At 38.9% G+C, this 22,124-nt stretch overlaps 1 long non-coding RNA gene across 1 annotated transcript; it reads right to left on the minus strand.

The window, feature by feature from the left end:
- Positions 1 to 1,843: 1,843 nt before the first annotated feature.
- On the minus strand, positions 1,844 to 4,417 carry LOC114268781 (uncharacterized). Its single transcript, XR_003631406.2, has 3 exons — positions 3,953 to 4,417; positions 2,530 to 2,598; positions 1,844 to 2,073 (listed from the first exon to the last, which is right to left on the minus strand). It is a non-coding gene; the product is annotated as an uncharacterized LOC114268781 (long non-coding RNA).
- Between the last annotated feature and the right edge of the window lie 17,707 nt (positions 4,418 to 22,124).

The following is a 22,124-nucleotide window of genomic DNA, read 5'->3' on the forward strand; positions in this document are numbered from 1 at the left end:
TTACATAAGAGTCGTCATAATGGTAACCCTACTTATATGACTGGAGATCCCAAGAACTAAGTTCAAAGGGACAACTAAGTTATGTATGGCTCGCCAGAAATCACCAAGGGATTAAAATTCCTACCCATTCCTATGGTGAGAGTGATATCTGCAACATATGTTGTCTGCAGGGGTATAAGGATAAGCTTTGCTTTTAATGATTACTTATATCTTGATTAAGACATAAAATCAAGTTGAGTATAAGAAGATACTCACAATAAGAATCACCTATATGAGTGTTGAACTGGGGCCGGTTCTATGAGAATGAAGAGGCTAAATTCTCTAGAAACACTTATGAAAACCAGGTGCGTTCAAGGCCAAAATGAACACAACAGTGAGAACCACGATGTGTTAGAAGATATTTTGTGTGAAATCTATTGTCTTGGCTTACACAAACGGCTGAACAATTCAAGGCATCGCGTCCATTGGTTAGCCAGTAAGTCCGATAGGTTATCACTAGGGAAGGTTCAAGGCCGAAAACTACCTATCCTGATGCAAGATATTTTCGACTTATACTCTTTCGTTAAGTCTGCATATTGTTGCATTTCCGTTGTCATCAAATTCCATTCATGTGGGGGATTGTTGGAAATGGTAGAAAAAATTCTGGGTAAAACCAGAATTTTTCCTCAAGTTTGGTCTATTTTTTAAGTGGGCTCCGAGTGTCGATTTACTCGGGTCAAAGTGGTAACGCGTTCTATGCCGCGTTGTGATTCACGTGGTATATTTGGTTGCTCAAAACCATTACCAAATGAATGGGAAATTGAAGCCAAAGTGTGCTCCATGGAAATGGAGTTTTGGTGGAAATTCCTTAAGGTTGTAAATTGGCTTGTCCCACATTGATTTGGTGGGAAGTTTTGAAAGGGTTTATAAGGCTTAGGGTGAGATACTTGGGGTGTGCCCCAAGGGGTACCCAAGTGTTTTAAAGGGAGAGGTTATGGGCAAAATAGGCTAGACCCATTGGACCCAAAAATCACCACACACGCGCGCGCGCCGCCGCCGTCCGTCCGTCAGGTCGGTCGGGCTGGGCTGGGCCTGGGCTTGGGCGCGAGTGCGTGGTGTGTGGTTGGGTTAGGCTTCTAGCCCTTCCCGTTTTCAAACAGAATTAAATTGATTTGGATTTATTGCTCATCCAAACAGAGTCCTTCCCGTTTTGCTATCTGTTTGAATTCAAAACCAACATGTATCATACCTGTTCAATTCAAAACCAAGAGCCACATACCTGTTCAATTCAAAACCAAGAGCCACCTTCACATCTATAAATAGGACCACCCTCATTTGATGTTTTCCATTCAGAAATTTCGTATTTCACTTCTGCTATTTATATTCTTCATCTTGCTGCATTTTATTTCCGAAAGAAAGAGTGTAAACACTTAGTGTGTTCGTAAGGCAAACAATTAGTAGTGCTGCTATTGTTTGTGGTAGATCATTTCATCCTGGGAGATAGACGTCCGAATTCTGAAAGCACCGTGGAGAGGACGAATCTGTCTTAAGGACACAGTGTTAAACACTGGACTTGATCAGAAAAGTTATTCAAATAAATTAACCAAGTAAGTTGTTTAATTTTATTCTGTCTTTATTTGTTTATTTAATCAGATTTTAATTTTGTTTTTGTAACAAAATAAAATCTGTAGTTTTATTTATTTATTTTTATTTCGAGTTTGATTTTTGTAATCAAACAAATTCTCTCCTTTTCTCTATTTCTTTTATTCTTGTTGTTGTTTTGTACACAACAGTATTTAATCTATTTAAATACAGTGAAGATTGTCCAACATATACAATGTCCATTGAGCTGTGAAGACATATATGAGACAGAAAAATTTTAGACTTTATATAGATATATATACACATCATTCTTACGTCATCATATATATATATATATATATACACAAATAAGACAAAAAATGGACTTAGCCCTAATTATAGAATAAACAAAAGTTTAAACTTTAATCACATAGCCTTCACTACTTGACGTATCCGGAACCTCCACCACAGATTGTAGGCAAATGCTCTAGGCCTGGTCACGCGCTTGATCACCTACATACATAAATAATACAGTGAGCTGGAGCCTAGTGAATAACAACAAAGTAAAGGTTTTAATGAATGATGTCCCATAATAGATTCAAAAACAAAATTCAGATCAGCAACAAATTCATATTCATATCAGATTCTCACAAATAATCATATGTGGTACATCCATTAGCGTTAATAAATCTGATGGCTCATAAATACATGAGATGTACAGATGACCCATGAAGGGACCAGATGACAAGTAAAGGGACGTATACAGAGCAGATAAACAGTTATGCATAACCAACCCTGGTACCACGTCATATAATAAATATCACATGATGCTAAGGATGCCACGAATACATTTTAGAAAGTTGGACAATCATTCATTTAATCATAAAATAGCATTTCAGAGAACGGTTCATATCATATCATTCAGAAAATACTTAAAGTTGAATATAGCTTTACAGAGTTATTACTTACAGATAGCTTCAGAATCAAATAAGACAGTTTAGAGAGATCAGACAAATCAGGTAGACGATAGCGCGCGACCTACACAAACACATAACATATGTACATTCGAACACAATATCACTTCCTTGATCAAACTTGACTTCTCTTGTCTTTTTCTGTCTAAATAATCTGAAATTCTACTATGCTTATTGTTTCTTTATTCAAATGAATAGAGTTTTCATTTCACATATTCTTTCATTATTAAATCATTCTTTTCCAAATAAACCGATTTCTTACTTGGCTTCTTAATCAATTACTACTAAGTCAATGACTCATTCTTTAACTAACTAATTTATGGTGATTGTTAGCTTATTAATCCTCAATGAGTTACAATTCTTGCTTAGAAATGTTTGGGAGGAGATGAGATGAAAATATAAATAAAGTATGATTTTTCAAAATATGCTAAAAATAGTCTAACCGCTCGAGCCACCACTTAGTCGCTCGAGCGGACTTTATTGTCTGTAAAAATACTAGAAGCTCGTAATGTTCGCTCAAGACACCAATTGGTCGCTCGAGCAGTCTGTAAATTTTTTGAGTTCCAAAACTGAAAATTTACCTTCCAAATTTCATTTCAAAACTTAGATTTATGCATATTTAAACATGTAATGTCATTAATAAATATGAACACATAACTAATTTCCAAATCTTAATGCAAAAACCCCCTTAATTTGTCAAGATTAAAACCATAACTTCATGAATATAATGATTTCAAAACTTTTCTTCCTTTTTCTTACAAAATATGAAACTAAAACTATAGGGCTCTTAGAAAAATATTTACATATATGAAAAGATCAAACCAATTCTTGATTGTCACATTCAAATTATAATTTATTTCTTAATTTGTCCAAATTTAGATTTAATTCATTTTCTTCATATCAAACCTAATTTCAAACTCATAAATTCTAAAATATGAATCAAATTTTCAAAATATAATTTCAAAACTTGGGTTCATACATGGCTTGTCTAAAAACATACAAATTCTTAAATAATCAAGAAAATATGATCAATTTTAAATTATTTAAATCAAAACTCCTTTAATTTAAAAATTAAGCTTATGTGTTCATAAACTCATAATTTCCCAAACTTAGTTCTTGTTTCATCAAAAACTGAAATAAATTCATAGAAATCTATAATACATGTATAATTGGAGTATTAAAACTTATAAAAGTTGCTCATGCATGTAGAAATGAAACTCAAATTCAGGCAAGATATTTAAAATCAAACCCAAAATAATTAATTTCTAAATTTAACTTTTATAACTTGAACCTAATTTCATTTCTTCATCTCCTTACTAATTTCTTTCTAATTATATGAAATTGAACCCAATTATTTTTTTTTTTTAATTTCAGCTTTTAAATAAATTATCTACAAGATTTAAACTTTAATTTCTTACCTAGAGCTTTGGATTGTTGAATTCTTGAGTTCACTTCTTCAATTTTCCAGCACAAAACTTGAGCTTTTTTCTTCTTTAACTATCTGATTTCCTTCTAATTCCATGAATATAATTCCAAACTCTTCTCAATCTCCAGTATAAGAAGGAGATTTTACATAAATCAAGCATAAATCTCATACCTTAAACTTTAATTTCAACAAATTGAGTTGATTTCCCTTTAATTCCCCTTGTTCTTCCTTCAATCTCCATCACAAAGTGGGTTTCTTTCTCTTTACCCTTTGAGCTCTCAAACTCACTCTCTTTCTAAGCTTCTTCCAGCAGAAATGATGGACTCAAGAATGAGCTCCCTCTCTTCTTCTTGACTCACATATAACACACACGTCACTTTTTATTAATGCCCCACGTGTGCACACACTTGCACCTCTTCTTTGAGCTCTAGCACAACAATGACATGTACATATACACACTAAATTATTGGTCCAACACAACTTATAGGGGTATAATCCTCTGCACACCACCCCACAATTAATCACATCACACTATTTCACAATTAGTCGCATGGGTAGGATTAGTTTAACTCTTAGGCTTCGTTTGGGAACAGGCTAATTTAATAATTTTTTGATTATTTGGCTAAATTATAAGCTAAAAAAAATTAGTGTGTTTGGGATGACTTTTTGACTTTTTATAAAAAGATGTACAAAAAATAGAGAGAAAATAGAATCTTTGACTTTTTGGTATGAGTTGTTGGCTTTTTAGCTAATTTTATAACTTTTTGACTTTTTAGCTAAAAATGAGGATTCCCAAACGAGGCATTAGTCGCACAATTAGCTTAATTAAACCGCATTTAGTCACACAATTAGCTTAATTAAACCACATTTAACCATATTGAGTCTTAATTGATCAATTCCCACATAACTCAATTAGTCTAATTAACTTCAATTAAGGCCCAATTAATCATAATTAAATTTCTCAATCTCAATAAGATTTTTAATCAAACTCCGAAAAGACTCCAAATATCAAATAAGACTTATTACCATCATCAATTTTGGTTTCTCAAATCATTAATGCCTTCAATTTCAGATCAAATTCTGAATCTCCGTTAATAAATTACATATTCAATTGAACACCTCATAAATAAATTTAATCTTAATTCCCAATTCTCACAACTTAATCAACTCTAATTCGGACCCACTTAATAAAATCTCAATTTTACTAAACTGAATTGAATATTTAATTAAACTCCCATATGGTCCGATACTCGAAATTAAAATCATTCAATTCACCAATTATAATCCCTTGAGCCATTTAGGCATTCAATATCTAATTCCAAAATAAATTCTCAATAGAATCTTATATGAATCAGTCTCCACACTTTTCATAAATCCTAAATTAAATTAGAATAATATGCCATTAAAATTCAAATCTCCTTAATTAATTAAATGTTAATTATTATATGCAGTGGGGTCGTCACACCAAGTGTCGCAAGCCTCACATAGTCTTGCTCACAGTCATGTAGATGGACATCCCTAAAAGGTTTGCACTGAACAATGATGACGTTACCTTTTCAGATTTTGGTCTTTTTTTTTATTTATGTTTTTCGGCCTTTTTTTTATGTTGGTTTTTTCAATGGGAACAATGTATGTGTGGTTGACATTACATACGGTTGACATTATTATGAGGTTGTATTTTGGTGGATTAGTTCTACTATTTCAAAGTCATGCAGTATTGGGGGTTATCATTTCTGATAGAATTGTGGTTTGAGTTTTTACAATGCACAATGTATATGAGACATTATATAACTACAATAACAGGTTAAGGGCTCTGGAGAAGAGAAACACTACTTCAATTCATGGAGTATGTTGTACAGGATTTAACAGTATTGGATTTGTGGAGTATGTTATAATACTTCAATTGATTTCTTTGGGAAAAAAAATATAAGTAAAATAAAAATAAAATGATGAATGAATGACCATACATGCAGGCATGGAAATCTATGTTCTTTGGGGTTGATCTTGATCTTCATTCTTGGGGAAAATATGCATTATGATGTTCTGCAAATAATTGTATGATAAGTTCATACCCTTGTCACAATATGCTAGTCCCCATTCAATAATTCTAATTCTCATTAATTCTACTAATTAGAAATAACACCAATTTGATACAGATTTTGTTAGGAATCTACTATTCTCAAATAACTAACATTTAGATTCAACACAATTGATATAGCATATGTAACTTCATTAATTAAGCATTGTTTGGATTTTACATGCACATATCAAAACCCATAGTTTAAGCTTCACAACCCAAATACAAGTTCTACAAACAGTGGTTACATTCACTAGAAGGGCTTACATTCACTTGAGCAACATCATTAGCATGGTAAAACCAACCACCACTATGGTTGTAAACATAATGAATTTCATAGCTCCTTGGTTTGCCTCAAGTCATTCCAATTTTACCATAACTTCATTATTTCTATCAAAATCATAATCATTCGCTCTCTCATCTTCATTTTTCATATGAATAGCTTTACTTCTCCTTTGGAAATTTGATGCATTCCCAATAGGAGCCGCTCCCCATGCATAGTAGTCATAAATCTTATCTGCACACTTTAAATATGACCTCGTTAGATTTTTCTTTGATTCTGATATGTACACTGCTGTTTTTTTCCCACATTTGCATCGTTTATTTTGCAAAAAGCCATCATTGTTTAAACCCATTGACATGTTAATCCTAATTACAAGTAAACACAACGTTCAAATTCAGATATAACCATGGAACCTTAATCCAGGCAACTAATTAAGCATGTAACCGAAAAAAAAAAAAAAGTTTAAACAAAAAGCCTTCAACTTTATCAATTTCATCCATCAAGTAACCTAATTCAGATATGATTTAATTCAGAAACCAAGAGATGGAGAAAAAAAAATATTATGTATTACAACTTAGAAAAAGATTAAAGCTCTTGCTTTATCTATGTTCAAGTTACCAATAAACTTTTTGTTGAATCAACTTATCAGTTTCATATGCAACTTATAGGAATTTTAGAAATTGTGTATAAGGCAACCACTGTTTCTATCATAAGACTCTAGAACCACTTATTTTCATATGCAATCATATTCACTAAACACGAGGAAAAATAACATAAGTAACTTAAGGTTCACATCATGCCTCTAAATAACAAATCAGGGTAGTTTTCAATAGAGAGGATATGAAACTACAACTAATGCTATGTTTTGTAAAAGGAGAACCTAAATAATGGATCATGGGATCCTTCCAAAGTGTTTAAAAAGGGAAGGAGGAAGGTAGGGAAATGTGGATGCGTTTTTACCAAACTTCAACCCAAGAAAAAGTTTTGAAGGAATTGTTTTCTTTACATATTGATCAGAGATGAGTTTTTACCAAATTGTTTATCTATATAATCAAACTACAAAATACTCAAAATCAATTTGAATAGTTCAAACTAACATAACCTTAATTTGTCATATGGTAAAATTACCATGACCAATAAAATCTAGTTTAGACCACCAATACCATGGCCATGGCTAGGTCCTTGACTTTTTTTTTATTTATCTTGATTCCCTAAGAGTAATGTGAGATATTCTTTGTTATCAGGTAAATGATTCATTTCAAGCCATCTCTTCCCATCAATCCTAACTACTACCCATCACATATTGCACATTATTATAAACCAAAATGGTTTCCAATTCCAAACCAATACTAACAACTTAAAAATTCAAAACAAAACACTAGATAGTTCATTATGAATGTCAAGAGCTGAAGATCATCCTGGTCGACTAAACATCAGACAAATCCACAAGATGATCATGTAACTCAATAAACATTCGTCAGTATCACCACCACAGAATTTTTCTTCTAAAATTTATGCAAACTAGAGAACTTAATAGAGTATAAATTAACTAATATTGCTAAATTCAGCCATTTGACAAATATTGCTAAATTAACTATAGTGAAATTTATGATTTTCAAGCTCTGGGATCAACAAACTCAACAAATCATTCCATTCTTTGTAAAGTAAAATTATATTCTATGATGAAATGTGTAAGGTTTTTATTCTTGGCAATCCTGTCTGACAAAATTTCTTTCAGTTGTACTTGTTTTCGCACTTTTATTTCAGCGAGACTATGAGTTTTTAGATGCGAAGCCAACCCGAATTGCGCATTGCAGAGAAGTTTGTGGTGTTAATTCTTTCATGATTGCCATTTCGCTGACTATGACGGGGATCGAGTTGCCCGGTCAGCTCGCGGGGGTTTAGGGGGTAGTGCCCCCGAAGCAAAATGTAAAAATGCATTCAAAGTTGCATGTCCGCTCGAGCGTACTCGAGCGGCCGTTTGTACGCTCGAGTAGAGAATGTTGGGTTCCAAAAGTTTGACATGTCCGCAAAAATATTGTGAGGCATGTTTTTACGCTCGAGCGTCAATTTCCCCACTCGAGCGTACATCCTGGTTTGGAACACACGATATAAAATCCCCGCTTGAGTGTTCTTTCCCACGCTAAAGCGGACCTCGCGATCTCAGCTTCTATAAAACCTCAAGTTGCTCCAAATCTAGGGTTACGCTTCTAGATCTTCTTCTTGGATATTATGGTTTATATCTGGGACTATTTTATTAGTTTTCTTTGATGTTTAATTGAGGATTCAACTCATGGTTTAAGAAGTATACATCAAAAGATTGTTTGTTTATTTAATACAAAAGAGAGTGTTGTTCTTCGGTAGATTCTGTGAAATTCGAACCTGAAGCTTTGGTGGATTTTGGAGTGGCTCATCGTCATGAATTAACATCGGCGTTGTCGATTCAATGTTGGGCAAGACAATTCCAAGGTGAAGATGGGGCTGGAAGAGGCACATAGGGGTTGGTTTAATTCAAGCGTGGATTCGCTAGGTAATTGAGAGTATACTTGTGTAATTCCTTTATATCTTTTTAGTGGATTGTTTCATGGCTTTTTCCAGTGATTTTTTTTTATCACAATTGGAGGTACTCCAATTATGATTTTTTCACGTAAAATCCTTATGTTGATTTGTCTTTGATTGTTTGATTGGGATTGTTATTTACTAATTAAAATTGATACATAATCACAAATCAATATCTAGGGAATTTATAGATTTTTCAAAATGGATAGAAAAGTAGAAATCAAATCAGTCTAGCTTTTGGAAAAGCTCATATTTTGATATTTCAGTGTGATCTATAATTTTATTCTAAAACCACAAACAGAATAACCGTAAGCTCATATTTTGGTCTTCGTTATTTTGTTTATTTTGGTGTTTGTGGTTTCACTTTCTGGACTGAATATCAGAATAAAATTATAGATCACAATAAAGACCAAAGGCAGAGAAATTATATGTGTGCTTTAGTTGAGTTGTAACCAGTAGAAAATTTGATAACAACTCAAACATTTTTGGACGAACCGTAATGTCTGTTTTGTTGTAGGAAGACCAACTCAAACATTTATTATAGGAAGATGTTTCTTTGTTTAAAAAATGTTTGTTAGTCTAGAAAATGAAGACCAAAGGGAGAGAATATATATCAGTAGCAAAAATTATAATGAAGATCAAAGGGAGAGAAATGGACCTCGTTGCCGTCTTGCGTTCGTCGCCCACTCTGTTCATCTCTCGCTGTCTCTCTCAGTTCGTCTCTCGCCGCCTCGCCTCGCCTTGCCTTGCCTCCATCGCCTCGTGGGGAAACCACGTCGCCCGTGCAGCCCTCTCCGTTTGTCGCCTCTCTGTTCATCTCTTTCAGAGGGGCTAGGGTTCAAAAACGCAGAGGAGTTGAAAAGCAAAGTAAGAAGGAAAAAACAAAAAAAAAACAAAAAAAAAAACAAAAAACAAAACAACGTCGTTTTGGCGGGCCACAGGAAAAGACGACAGATGATCTAGACTCGTTATGGCGCAATAGGCTTGCACAATAGCGAGAGTGACCACAGTGATCCCGCATCCGAATATCTTTTTATTGCATGGGGATGAACAAATGAGGTCTTTCTTTGTTTTCTTTTCATGGTGGCATTGGCAGAAGTTCTAAACTTTTTTTTTTGGCTAAAGTTTTAATTTGTTTAAACCTTTAACACCTTGGTCTTGCCCTGTTTTTTATATCAATAAAAATGCTGAATTAAAGCGTGGTGTCCCTTCCCTGGTCATTAATTACAAACCATTAAATAAAGTTTTAGAATGGATAAGATATCCAATCCCCAACAAAAAAGATTTAATTAAAAGACTTAGTCAAGCCGTCATTTTTAGTAAATTTCATTTAAAAAGTGGATTCTAGCAAATCCAAATTCATCCTAAAGATAGATATAAAACTGTTTTCACTACACCCTTTGGTCATTATGAATGGAATGTAATTCCCTTTGGATTAAAAAATGCTCCTAGTGAATTTCAGAATATCATGAATGAAATATTCAACCCTTTTAGTCATTTCTCTATAGTCTACATTGATGACATCCTTATCTTTTCTAAGTCATTAGAAGAACATTGGAAACATCTCCATGCCTTCTTCCAAATTATTAAACATAATGGTCTAGTCATTTCTGCTCCTAAAATTAAACTATTCCAAACCAAAGTTAGATTTCTTGGTTATGATATTTACCAGAGTACTATTCTTCCTATTAGTCAGTCGATAGAATTTGCTTCTAAATTCCTTGATGAAATTCTTGATAAAACTCAATTACAACGATTCTTAGGATCACTCAATTACATTGCTGATTTCTACAAAGACCTTAGGAAAACTTGTCAACCACTTTTTGATTGGTTGAAAGATAATCCCCCTCCATGGTCTTCTGTTCACACTTCCATTGTTCAACAAGTCAAAAAAAATGTCAAGACTTTGCCTTGTCTTGGTATTCCTACTGAAGACTCATTCAAAGTTATTCAAACTGATGCTTCTGATATTGGTTATGGTGATATTCTCCTTCAAAAGATTACCCCCAAGTCATTTGAACAAATTGTTCATTTCTATTTTGGTGTTTGGAATAAAACACAGCAAAATTATAGTACTATTAAAAAAGAAATTTTATCTCTTGTTTTATGTATTAGTAAATTTCAAGATGACATTTTAAATCAAAGATTTTTACTCCGTGTTGATTGCAAAAGTGCTAAATATGTTTTGGAAAAAGATGTTCAAAATATTGCTAGTAAATAAATTTTTGGTCGATGACAATCTATTTTAAGTATTTTTGATTTTGATATTGAATATATTCCTGGTAGTCAAAATTTTATTCCTGATTTCCTTATCCGAGAATTTTTACAGGGGGGATAGGGATGGCCACTCCTTTTATCTCTTACGATAAATCAAAAGTCACTTTTGATAAAAACGTTATTCATTGAACTGCTTACCGAATTGCTTGCCTCAAATTAGCCAAAAAGGCTACTCAACGTACTCAATACATTCAATTCCATCAGATTCAAAGTCGTCGCCATTTACTTGCTCATTATTACAAATGTTTGGATTATCATCAAAGTAAATTGGATATCCTCAGTGGATGCTAATCTTTGTTTAAACTTATTTCCACAGATGTCTCACCCAAAGCCTCCTTCCAAAGCCTTAATTTCATCTAGTCAACCTTTATGTGTTCCTCCTATTGAAATGGTCAACCGTTACCAAGTTCTTGGTAACATTCCTAAACCTAGTTATACTTCTGCTCTTGCTTCAGACCATTTTGCTTCTTCTAGTCAAACACTTACTCCATATCCACCCAATCCAGTCACCACTGCTAAATCTAATTATGTTCAATTTTATTCAGTCAACCTATTCTTCAAAGAACCTGTTCATAAGAACATCCATGATGTTCTTGATTTAACCTAGAAATACTTTCCTCCAGGATGGCATTTTGTTCCACTCCATCTTGATAAGTCAATTTCCCTTTATAAGGATATCCTGTTTCACCACAAGTCAATTGTTATTAAACCAATTCGTGATAAAGTCAACCATCTTAAAATTGTTTACCATTCACTTTATATTCACAATATTGTATCTCTCGATGAATGGGGAACTCCTTTTATAGCGATCCCGGTTTCCCTTTTTCTTTAACTGTTGTACCCGGACTTAGGTTCCGTGGAGTTGGTTGTTGTATATGTCTTGTTTACATCCTTTACTCCTTGCATTCGAGTCTTGAGTTGTGTTGGGCGAGTTTGAAACAGGTTGGTTGAACTTAGAAACAAAGAGTAGTTGCCCAGATTTTGGCCCTCACGCTCGAGCGGGCCCTTCGTTGTTGTCTGTCCGCTCGAGCGGGGTTTTTGACGCTCGAGCGTAGTTTTCCATCTTCCAGTATCTCCTCTGCAGAGTTGTACGCTCGAGCTGGAGTTTTGACACTTGAGCGGGTTGTTGTGTGTGACGCTCGAGCGGGAGGTTTGACGCTCGAGCGGAGACCTAGTTCTATAAAAGTTCTGGAAGTGTGTATTCGCCGCTCGAGCGGGATTGTTGACGCTCGAGCGGGAGTCTATGAGTGACGCTTGAGTGGGGCGTTGGACGCTCGAGCGGGGCGACTTTTATATAAATTCGAGATCCGACTTTTGGATCACTTTTTCAAGATCTTTTCTCTCTCTTACTTTTCCAAAAAGCCATTTTCAGAGCTTCTCACTCTAAAACCGGCCCTTCTCTCTTAGATTTGATCTAGTAGGAGTTGTTTGCTCACCTTTGGCCTTTACAAAAGAGTTGTTGATCGTCGAGGGCTACCTTTTGATTCGAAAAGTTTGTGGTTTGGAGCACTTCCGTTTTCTTCGTCTTCTCGGTTGGGAGTTATCTTTGGAGGTAGGGATAACCTACTCCTTACTATGGGTTTTGTCTTTAAATTTTGGTAGTTTGAGATGTTGGAGTTAGTTTGGTAATTTTGTGAAAGTTTGAGACTTTTGTGCAAATTTACAAAGTTGGGGTTTTAACTATATAAAAGCCTAGATGCATGTTTGGCATGGAAAAGTGGAATTAATGTTAAAACATTAATGAAAATGGAACCTAAGGGTTGAAATGTTAATTATGGAAAATGCCCTGATTACATTGGTTAATTAATTTGTAAAATTAATTGTGAGAAATGAGGAATTGAATTGGAAATGTTGAGATTGGGAATACATGGGATTAAAGGGTGTAGTTGGATTTTATGTCACTCACCTAGTTGGAAATGTCGATTTTATATCCATTTGTTGCATTTATTTTCTGTATAGAAATAACTGCTTTGGGTTATCGGTAGAGGATAGTCTTGGTTGTTGTAGACAATGCATGATGATTAGGCAAACTAAAACTAATCACCAGAATGTGTCATTGAGTGTGACGGTTGAATGAATACATTAAATGTTATGTATTGGTTGATGATGTGTATAATTCTTGTTTATATGCATTATGTTGTGTTGGAGGAGATAGGGGATGTACTTCGCGGTTTAGGGAAAGATAGGGGATGAACCTCTAAACCGGATGTTGTTGGGAGGAGATAGGGGATGGACTCCGTAGATAGATATCATATGCTTATCTAGTAATGTGTTGACAGAGCTCATATGCTTGTCATTGGAAGTGTGATAGTGCTCATATGCATATCTGTGGAAGTGATGATATAGCTTGTATGCTTATCTGTTAGTATGTGATATAGCTAGTACGCTTATCTGTTATGTAATGGGAGGTGCTTGATATGAGTTACTGTCTCATATGAGTTGTTTGGCCAGGTTCTGAGCCATGGTTATAAATTGAGAATTTGAAAGGAATTGGAAAATGAATGGTAATATGGACTTGTATGTCATGAAAATGTAAAGTGTGGTAAGGGAAAGTATCAGTGTTGGCCATCTATCAACTGCTAATCTTTTAGTCATTGCTCATATTTGGTTTAGTGTATTTCTACTGGGCTGTGGCTCACCCTATATGGGAATATCATTTTCAGGTACAGGTAGCATGCCACCTCCAAGGACGTAGCTTGGGAGGCTAGAGGCAGGCGGACTTTTGTTGTTTTATTTCTTGATGTATTACATGTCTATTCAAGCCAAGGGCTTAATGTGTAAATGAGTTAGCACTCTTTTTTTGTAACCAAGTGTTAACTTGGAAAGCTGTAAGCCCGTAGGGCATTTGCTTTTGTTGATTAACATGTAATACTTTTGTAAAGAACTACTCTGATGAATAGAAAAATGTTTATCTTTATTACCAATGCATGTCTATATTGATGGGTTTAATGTGTTATTTTGAGGGCGTTACAACTTCGTATCAGAGCTTACCGGGTTCGAATACTTTGGGTACGTGGGAAGTGATTAGGATCACAATGGGGTTGTCTCACTTGATAGAGACTTAGATGTAGTGCCATATGCTATGTGCTTAGTTGATAACATGCTTATGTGACTATGTGGGTATGGAATGTAGTTTCTAGGATGTTGATCGGATCCTTGGGTTGCTGGGAGTCTTGTTGGAAAGGCACTTGATCAATGCTGTTTCTAACCGGAACTCTAGTAACGCCTCGGGACTATCATTATCCGGAAATGAAATTCGTAAGTGCTTATGTGTTTATGTGCTTACGTGGAGTGAATTACAGTTGTCCATGCATTAGGACGCGAGTGTTATAGCTTCGGCACATTTGTGAATGTGCTAATTGTCTTGGTTACCTTTATTAGGATGTCAGGACAAGGGCGTGGTAGACGTGGCAGGCATGGTAGGCAGGAGGTACCTGTACCGGATAACGTTCCGGCAGTGCAGGAGGGAGTTGGTCAGGCCAATGTGGCCGAGCCAGCAAGTCAGCAGGCTATGGGCGCCTTGGCCCGAGAGATAGCGGGAGCTTTGGGTATTCTCAGAGCTGGGAATCAGGCAGCTGAGGTAGGGCCTTCTTTCTTGAAGAGAGAGTTCTTCCGGTCTAACCCGGATGAGTTTGTTGGGGATCCAAAGGAGCCACTGAAGGCTGACGAGTGGTTGGAACAAATGAGTAAGATGTTCGAGATGCTTGGCATCGAGGATGGAGCTTTGAAAGTGACCTTGGCATCCTTCCAGCTGAAGGGAGATGCGGGTCAATGGTGGAAGTACGAGAAGGCTCGTGTTGGTGGTACATGGGAGGCGTTTGTAAATGCTTTCCAGGAGAGGTTCTTGTCTGCAGTTGCTAGGGAGAAGCTGAGGGATCAGTTTAGCCGGCTTAATCAGCAGGGTATGTCTGTGGCAGAGTTTGAGGCCACTTTCACTAGTTTGTCCAGGTTTGCACCTGAGTTGGTGGCGTCCGAAGAACGCCGTTGCTATGAGTTTGAGCGGAAGTTGAGGCGGGGCCTCAAGCTGAGAGTTGGTGGGTCTTACATCCGAGAGTATAGACATTTGGTGGATGCTGCAGCTCATATGGAGCTCATGATGCAGGAGGAGGATGAGGGGCAGAGAGGCTCCAAGATGGCCAGGGCGATGGCAGGAGACAGAGGGGTCCTAACCCTCAGCAGTCGCAGGGTGGTGTGCTTAGATCGACCTTTCCAGTGCCGAGTGCAAGCTCTGGGAGAGGGAGTCAAGGGGATTTTACCTGTTACAAGTGTGGCTAGCTGGGTCACAAAGTTTTGGTTTGCCCGCAGAAGGGAGGGGGTCAGCGAGCTGCTTCTTCTTCAGCTAGACCTCAGGGCCAGAGTCAGGGCAGAGGCCAATCTTTGTCTTGCTATCAGTGTGGTCAGCCTGGACACCTGAAGAGGTATTGCCCACAGTTGGGTGCCACATCGGGAGCGTCTGGTTCTAGGCAGACGCAGGGATTTCAGCCAGCTCAGTCTGTGCAGGCCTCGAGGGCCAATCCGGGAGCCTCGTCATCCCAGTCAGTGCAACAGTCGTATGCTCCGAGAGGTGAGCAGGTGGATCAGGGGCCTACAGGGCGCGTGTATGCTGTTACCGCGCAGGATTTAGTACCGGCTCCATTAGTAGTGAGAGGTACTTTTCTGTTTTGCAACTCGGTTGCTAGTGTGTTGATTGACACGGGTGCATCTCATTCTTTTGTATCTGCTGCATTTGCATCTGTTTTGGAATTGGAGTTGGCACAGTTAGCATCTCCTATTTGTGTAGTGTCACCTCTTGGGGGTGAGTTAATCTTGAAACAAAGTGTTAGAGGTTGTGATATAGAGGTCGCCGACCATAGGCCTTCTTTTCCGTTTGTCATCATGCCCATGAAGGGCTTTGATGTTATTTTGGGTATGGACTGGCTATCGTCATACCGGGCTGTTATCGATTGCTACCGCCAGAGGGTCACATTATGTACCTTGAGCGGGGAGTGGTTCCATTTCTTGGGAGACCGGGTTGGTAATGTTTTGCCACCGGGGTATGATTCGCGAGGGCGAAGTGAGCTTAGTGGTCTACTTGCTAGCTTTGAGAGTGGTGAGTGTGGTGAGACCCAGCTTGTGTTGCCGAGGGTGGTTTGTGAGTATTCGGATGTCTTTCCCGAGGACCTTGTTAGTTTGCCACCTCATCGAGAGATAGAGTTCTCTATTGATTTAGCGCCCGGCACGGTGCCGATTTCTATGGCACCTTATCGTTTTGCTCCAGCAGAGTTGGTTGAGTTAAAAGTTCAGCTCCAGGAATTGCTAGATAAGGGTTGTTCGCCCCAGTGTTTCGCCGTGGGGATCACCGACCCTCTTTGATAAAAAGAAAGATGGTGCCTTGAGATTGTGTATAGACTACCGGAAGTTGAATCCGGTTACGGTGAAGAATAAGTACCCTATGCCCCGTATAGATGATCTGTTTGACCAGTTGAAGGGTTCCCGTTGTTTCTCTAAGATAGACTTGAGATCGGGTTACCACCAGTTGAGGGTCAGGGAGGAGGATATTCCTAAGACGGCATTCCGTACGCGGTATGGCCATTATGAGTTTCTGGTGATGCCATTCGGGCTTACCAATGCACCGGCAGTCTTTATGGACTTGATGAACCGGATCTTCTGGGAATTCTTGGATCGATTTGTAGTCGTTTTCGTGGACGACATCCTGATTTATTCGCCTTCAGAGGAGGAGCACGAGGCACACTTGAGAGTAGTGATTGAGTTGCTTAGAGCCCATAGGCTGTATGCCAAGTTTGGGAAGTGTGAGTTCTGGCTGAGGGAAGTCAAATTCTTAGGCCACGTAGTATCCGGGGAAGGGGTGTCTGTTGATGCATCCAAGGTTGAGGCAGTGCAAGATTGGGCACAGCCTAAGAGTGTGTTTGAGATCCGCAATTTTCTGGGATTAGCTGGGTATTACCGTCGGTTTGTGAAAGATTTCTCCAGGCTAGCTTCGCCGTTGACTAGATTGACTCGGAAGGGAGTCAAATTTGTGTGGAGTGAGACTTGCGAAAAGTCGTTCCAAGAGTTGAAGGTTAGATTGACCACCGCTCCGGTTTTGATTATTCCGGAGAGAGGGTTGGGTTATGCGGTTTATTGTGATGCCTCACGAGAGGGTTTGGGTTGTGTGTTGATGCAAGAGGGGAAAGTGGTAGCTTATGGCTCACGTCAGTTGAAAATTCACGAGAAGAATTACCCTACACACGACCTAGAGTTAGCAGCAGTGATCTTTGCCTTGAAGGTTTGAAGGCACTACCTTTATGGTGAGAGGTTCGAGGTGTTCTCGGACCACAAGAGTTTGAAGCACCTGTTTACACAGAGAGACTTGAATTTGAGGCAGAGGAGATGGATGGAGTTCATTGAGGACTACGACTTTGAGTTGCATTATCACCTGGGAAAGGCCAATGTTGTAGCCGATGCCCTTAGTAGGAAATCCATTAGTGATGTAGCTTGTATTGCCATCCGAGAATGGGAGATGTTGGGAGCACTTGGCGAGTTTGATTTGCTACTGGGCGAATCTGTTGAGGCTGCGGCCTTGTTTTCCGTTGTCACACAGCCTACACTTGTGACTAGAGTGTTAGAGGCACAGAGAGGTGACCTTGAGGTAGAATCCTTCCGAGAGAAGATCTCCGGTGGGAAAGTTGAGAAGGGTTTGACGGTGTATCCCGACCAGAGTGTGAGATACGGAGACCGTTTGTTTGTACCGGAGTCTTGCTGAGAGGAGGTACTCCGAGAGTTTCATCATTCGCGCCTTGCGGTGCATCCGGGAGGTACTAAGATGTATCGGGATTTGGGTCGCCAGTTTTGGTGGCGGGGTATGAAGAGAGATGTGGCTGTTTTCGTATCGAAGTGCCTTACTTGCCAGCAAGTGAAGGCCGAGCATCAGAGGCCAGCGGGTTTGTTGCAACCCTTGCCTATTGCCGAGTGGAAGTGGGAGCATGTCACTATGGACTTCGTTGTAGGTCTTCCGAGGACTCAGCGGGGTAGTGATGCTATTTGGGTGGTTGTAGGCCGGTTGACTAAGTCGGCGCATTTCATTCTTATGCGCGTGAGAGATTTGGTAGACCATCTTGCCGCCTTGTATATTCGGGACATAGTGAGATTGCACGGGGTCCCAGTGACGATCGTCTCAGATAGAGATCCTCGTTTTACTACTAGGTTGTGGCAAAGTTTGCAGAGTGCCTTGGGCACTAAGTTGACCTTTAGTACAGCTTATCATCCTCACACTGACGGGCAGTCCGAGCGTACCATTCAGATCCTTGAGGATATGCTTCGAGGGTGTGTCCTAGACTTCAGTGGGACGTGGGAGAGGAACTTGCCATTGGTGGAGTTTGCCTACAACAACAGTTTTCAGTCTAGTATCGGTATGGCACCGTTTGAGGCCTTGTATGGCCGACCGTGTAGGTCTCCAGTGTGTTGGGCCGAGGTGGGTGATGCACCTTTGTTGGGTCCGGAGTTGGTTAGGGAGACAGTGGAGAAAGTTGAGCTTATCCGTAGGAGGCTTGTTACAGCCCAGAGTCGCCAAAAGAGTTATGCCGACCGTAGGAGGAGGCCTTTGGCGTTTGAGGTAGGTGATCATGTTTTCTTGAAAATATCACCTAGGCGAGGTTTGATGAGGTTTGGGAAGAGTGGGAAGTTATCCCCTCGTTTTATTGGGCCTTTTGAGATCCTTGAGAGGATTGGCGACGTTGCTTATTGTAGACGTCCCCGAACGCCCCGGGAGGGTTGAGCTCTCGTTCCGCTCGATATTGGGGTCACTACAGCTCAGGACTCTCAAATTTGTCACGGTTCTAAATCTGAACCAAAGAGTCCAAATCCGGAAAATCATTTTGAGAAAAATAGATTTTGAAAGAAGTGCCAAACATGGACTGCTTTGCCAGATACAGAGTCGCCACCTAAATATTTTATTTTGGAAAATTTAGGAAACCCTGACTCGTTGCCTAAGGCCACGTGTCCATCATCACCAAAGTTGCCTCAGCTCGGGAACTTGGGTACGATTGGGGAAGGTCACTTCGTGAGCAGCCCCGCTCGCCCGATCAAAGATCGGCCTCTACTAACCATGATATCTATTTTTGAAAACATTCTGTATTCTTATCCCGGTTATTAGCCTAGATTTACTATGTGACGCGCACAACATACAAGTCTAGACTGGGTCGCCTGAATTGGAACGAAAACATTTCATGTTTGTTTTTGAAAGATGGTTTGCTACTCGCAAGTAGGCTTAAAGATGCAGATTTTGCCACCCTCGGATGGGCTTAAGAAAAGATGGTTTTGCCACTATCTAGTGGGCTTAAAACTCACAGTTGATGATTTGTTCCAATCCAAATAACCCAACCTTCACCCACAGGCATTCAGGCAGATATATCACATAAGCATTTAGCCTCATGGTAAGCATGCTACTTATGGCAGTCACTCACACACATGCAAGGATGCTAAAGCATAAAACTTACTGAGTACTCCAAGCCAAAAAAGAAGCTAATTAGAAATCCATGCATGATCCTAATTATACAGAAATGCCTAATGCAACACATGCAAAAATGCAACTATAGCAGGCTCGGCTATTCTAAACATGGCATATGAAATGCTACAGCTAACAAGTATTCAACTTTGAAATTGAAATACAAATGCAGTTAGTATGATGCGCCGAGCCCGGTGCATGCAAAACAGATGAATGATGCAAACATGCTGTCATACTGTATGCTAATTGAAATATGCCCTAATCTAACCATCATAAGCGGGTAAATAAAAGGGAGAAAGACGTGGGGTTGGAAGACATACAACACACACACGCACACTTATTACAGTTGTGCCATCGCGCAGAGGGTCCGAATAAATATACAGTCCAAAATAAATAATTACAGTCCCAAATAGATACAAAAATCCTAATTAATTTACAAATTAATCTAGGAAAGCTATAAACTAGCATGCAAGCCAGGGACTGCCTTGACTCTGATGAATGATGCATGTCTGGCCTGCCTTGCGCGGAAATCCACAGCGATGCCCCGATTAGCCTCTGTTTCACAATAATTTCTTGGAAAGCGCGCCAAGCTCCGAAAGGTTGCTAATTATTGATTTGCTGCAACAGAGAGCACGAAAGGGGCATAACAATGTATTTTCACAGATGTATGCATGCCTCGATCCTCGTACCACCAATCACGCATCTCGATGCATGATGGCCGAGGGGTCGAATTGTGCAACTCAATATGGAATGAATGCACATGAAAAACACAATGAAACCTAGACTCCATCATGGATAATCCGGAATGTCGGTGACTGGGAATTGAGACACATTTCGTCACTCGGAGTACGAAACGTACCTCGTTTCCCGTGCCCGGGCTAACTCCTACCCGAAGCACAATGCAATATGCATGAGATGCATGAATGCAACTAATATACAACCTAGCATGCACAATGCTATGAAATGGCATACACGATGCACGAGGTAACATGGCATACACAATGCGCTAACATACAATCTAGCATACGCAATGCTATGAAATGAGATGGCATACACAATGCAATATGGGCTTACACCAACACAAGTGGGCCTCAGCCACACTCACATAGGAGGCCATTAGATGAAAATGAGACAACTCGAGATGCGTGCACGCATGCACGCAAACCGAGGACCGACCCTAAGGCACCAAATGCCACTCTAATAAGACATGGCAAGGCATGAAAAATGGCATTCAAACATGCAAGTTTCAGCAGCAAAACATGACCCAAAACAGCCCCGAATCATAGGAATATGGCACCCGATGCATGAAATGGTCCCGAAATGCAAGATTAAGCTCATGAAATGACTTGTAGCTACATCAAGCATGCATTATTTGATCATGACATGTAAAGACAGATTCAAGGCAGCCCCAAAACAAGCATGTTTACAGTTCTAAGCGAGGCCAAACAGCAAACACAAATAGGGAAAAACAAGCATGCAAAAATAGCCCTAAATGTGAGATAAAGAAGCAACTCACAGCTGCTGACCCCAAACAGATTAGGGCCCTTCAACAATGTTGAAGAGGGGCCCAAAATATGATGTTTTACAGTTTATGGCAAACCACAAAAACCAACACAGGTATGCCTAAGCTCTCATGCAAGAAAAGGGCCAAAAGATGGACAAAGAAGCAAGTAGTGGTTTCTGGCCTTAAACACAAAGGGGCCCTTCAACAATGTTGAAGAGGGGCAAAAAATAATGCACTTTACAGTTGATGGCCGGACCCAAAACAGTATGCAAGAACGCTCAAAATGCTATGCAAAATAAGGCCAAAATAGGGATATAACACAAAGTATATAAAATATGCCTCAAACCATGAAAGACCCTTAATGAAACATGAAGAGGGGGTCAAAATAAGACTGTTTTCAGTTCTGAAAAGAGACCAAAAACAGAAGCATCCGAGGCTAACAAATCATGCAAAAAATGGCCAAAAGAGAGATATAATGGCAAGTAGTAAATGGAGGCCACAAACAGCAATGAGCCCTTCAACAATATTGAAGAAGGCCTCAAAATAAGCAACTCTTCAGTTTATGACATGCCTCAAAACAGATTATACATAAGCCTAAAATACTACGCAAGAAATAGGCATACAGGAGGGATAATGAAGCAAGTGCAAGATGGGGACCTCAAATGACAAAAGTCCCTTAATGAAACATGAAATAGAGCTAAAAAGAACACTACTTTCAGTTATGGCCAGAGCTCAGATATACAAGAAAGAGAGGCTAAGAAATGTTGCAAAAAATGAGCTAGAAAGAGAGAAATGGTAACTCACCCTTGTAGACCAATCTTTAGCAACTTCTTGGACCAAATTTGCTGCCTCCTAGCCTTTGAGAAGACCTCCAAGCTGCTGGAAATGGAAGTGGTGGTGTGGTGCTAGGTGATGGTGTGTAAAAATGGTTATGAACTTAAGGGGTTTTGAGGTTTAGAGTAGAGAGAGAGAGAAATTTAAT

Source organism: Camellia sinensis, chromosome 9 (assembly GCF_055761805.1).
Source record: "Camellia sinensis isolate YWXY chromosome 9, ASM5576180v1, whole genome shotgun sequence".
Taxonomy (NCBI): Eukaryota; Viridiplantae; Streptophyta; class Magnoliopsida; order Ericales; family Theaceae; genus Camellia; species Camellia sinensis.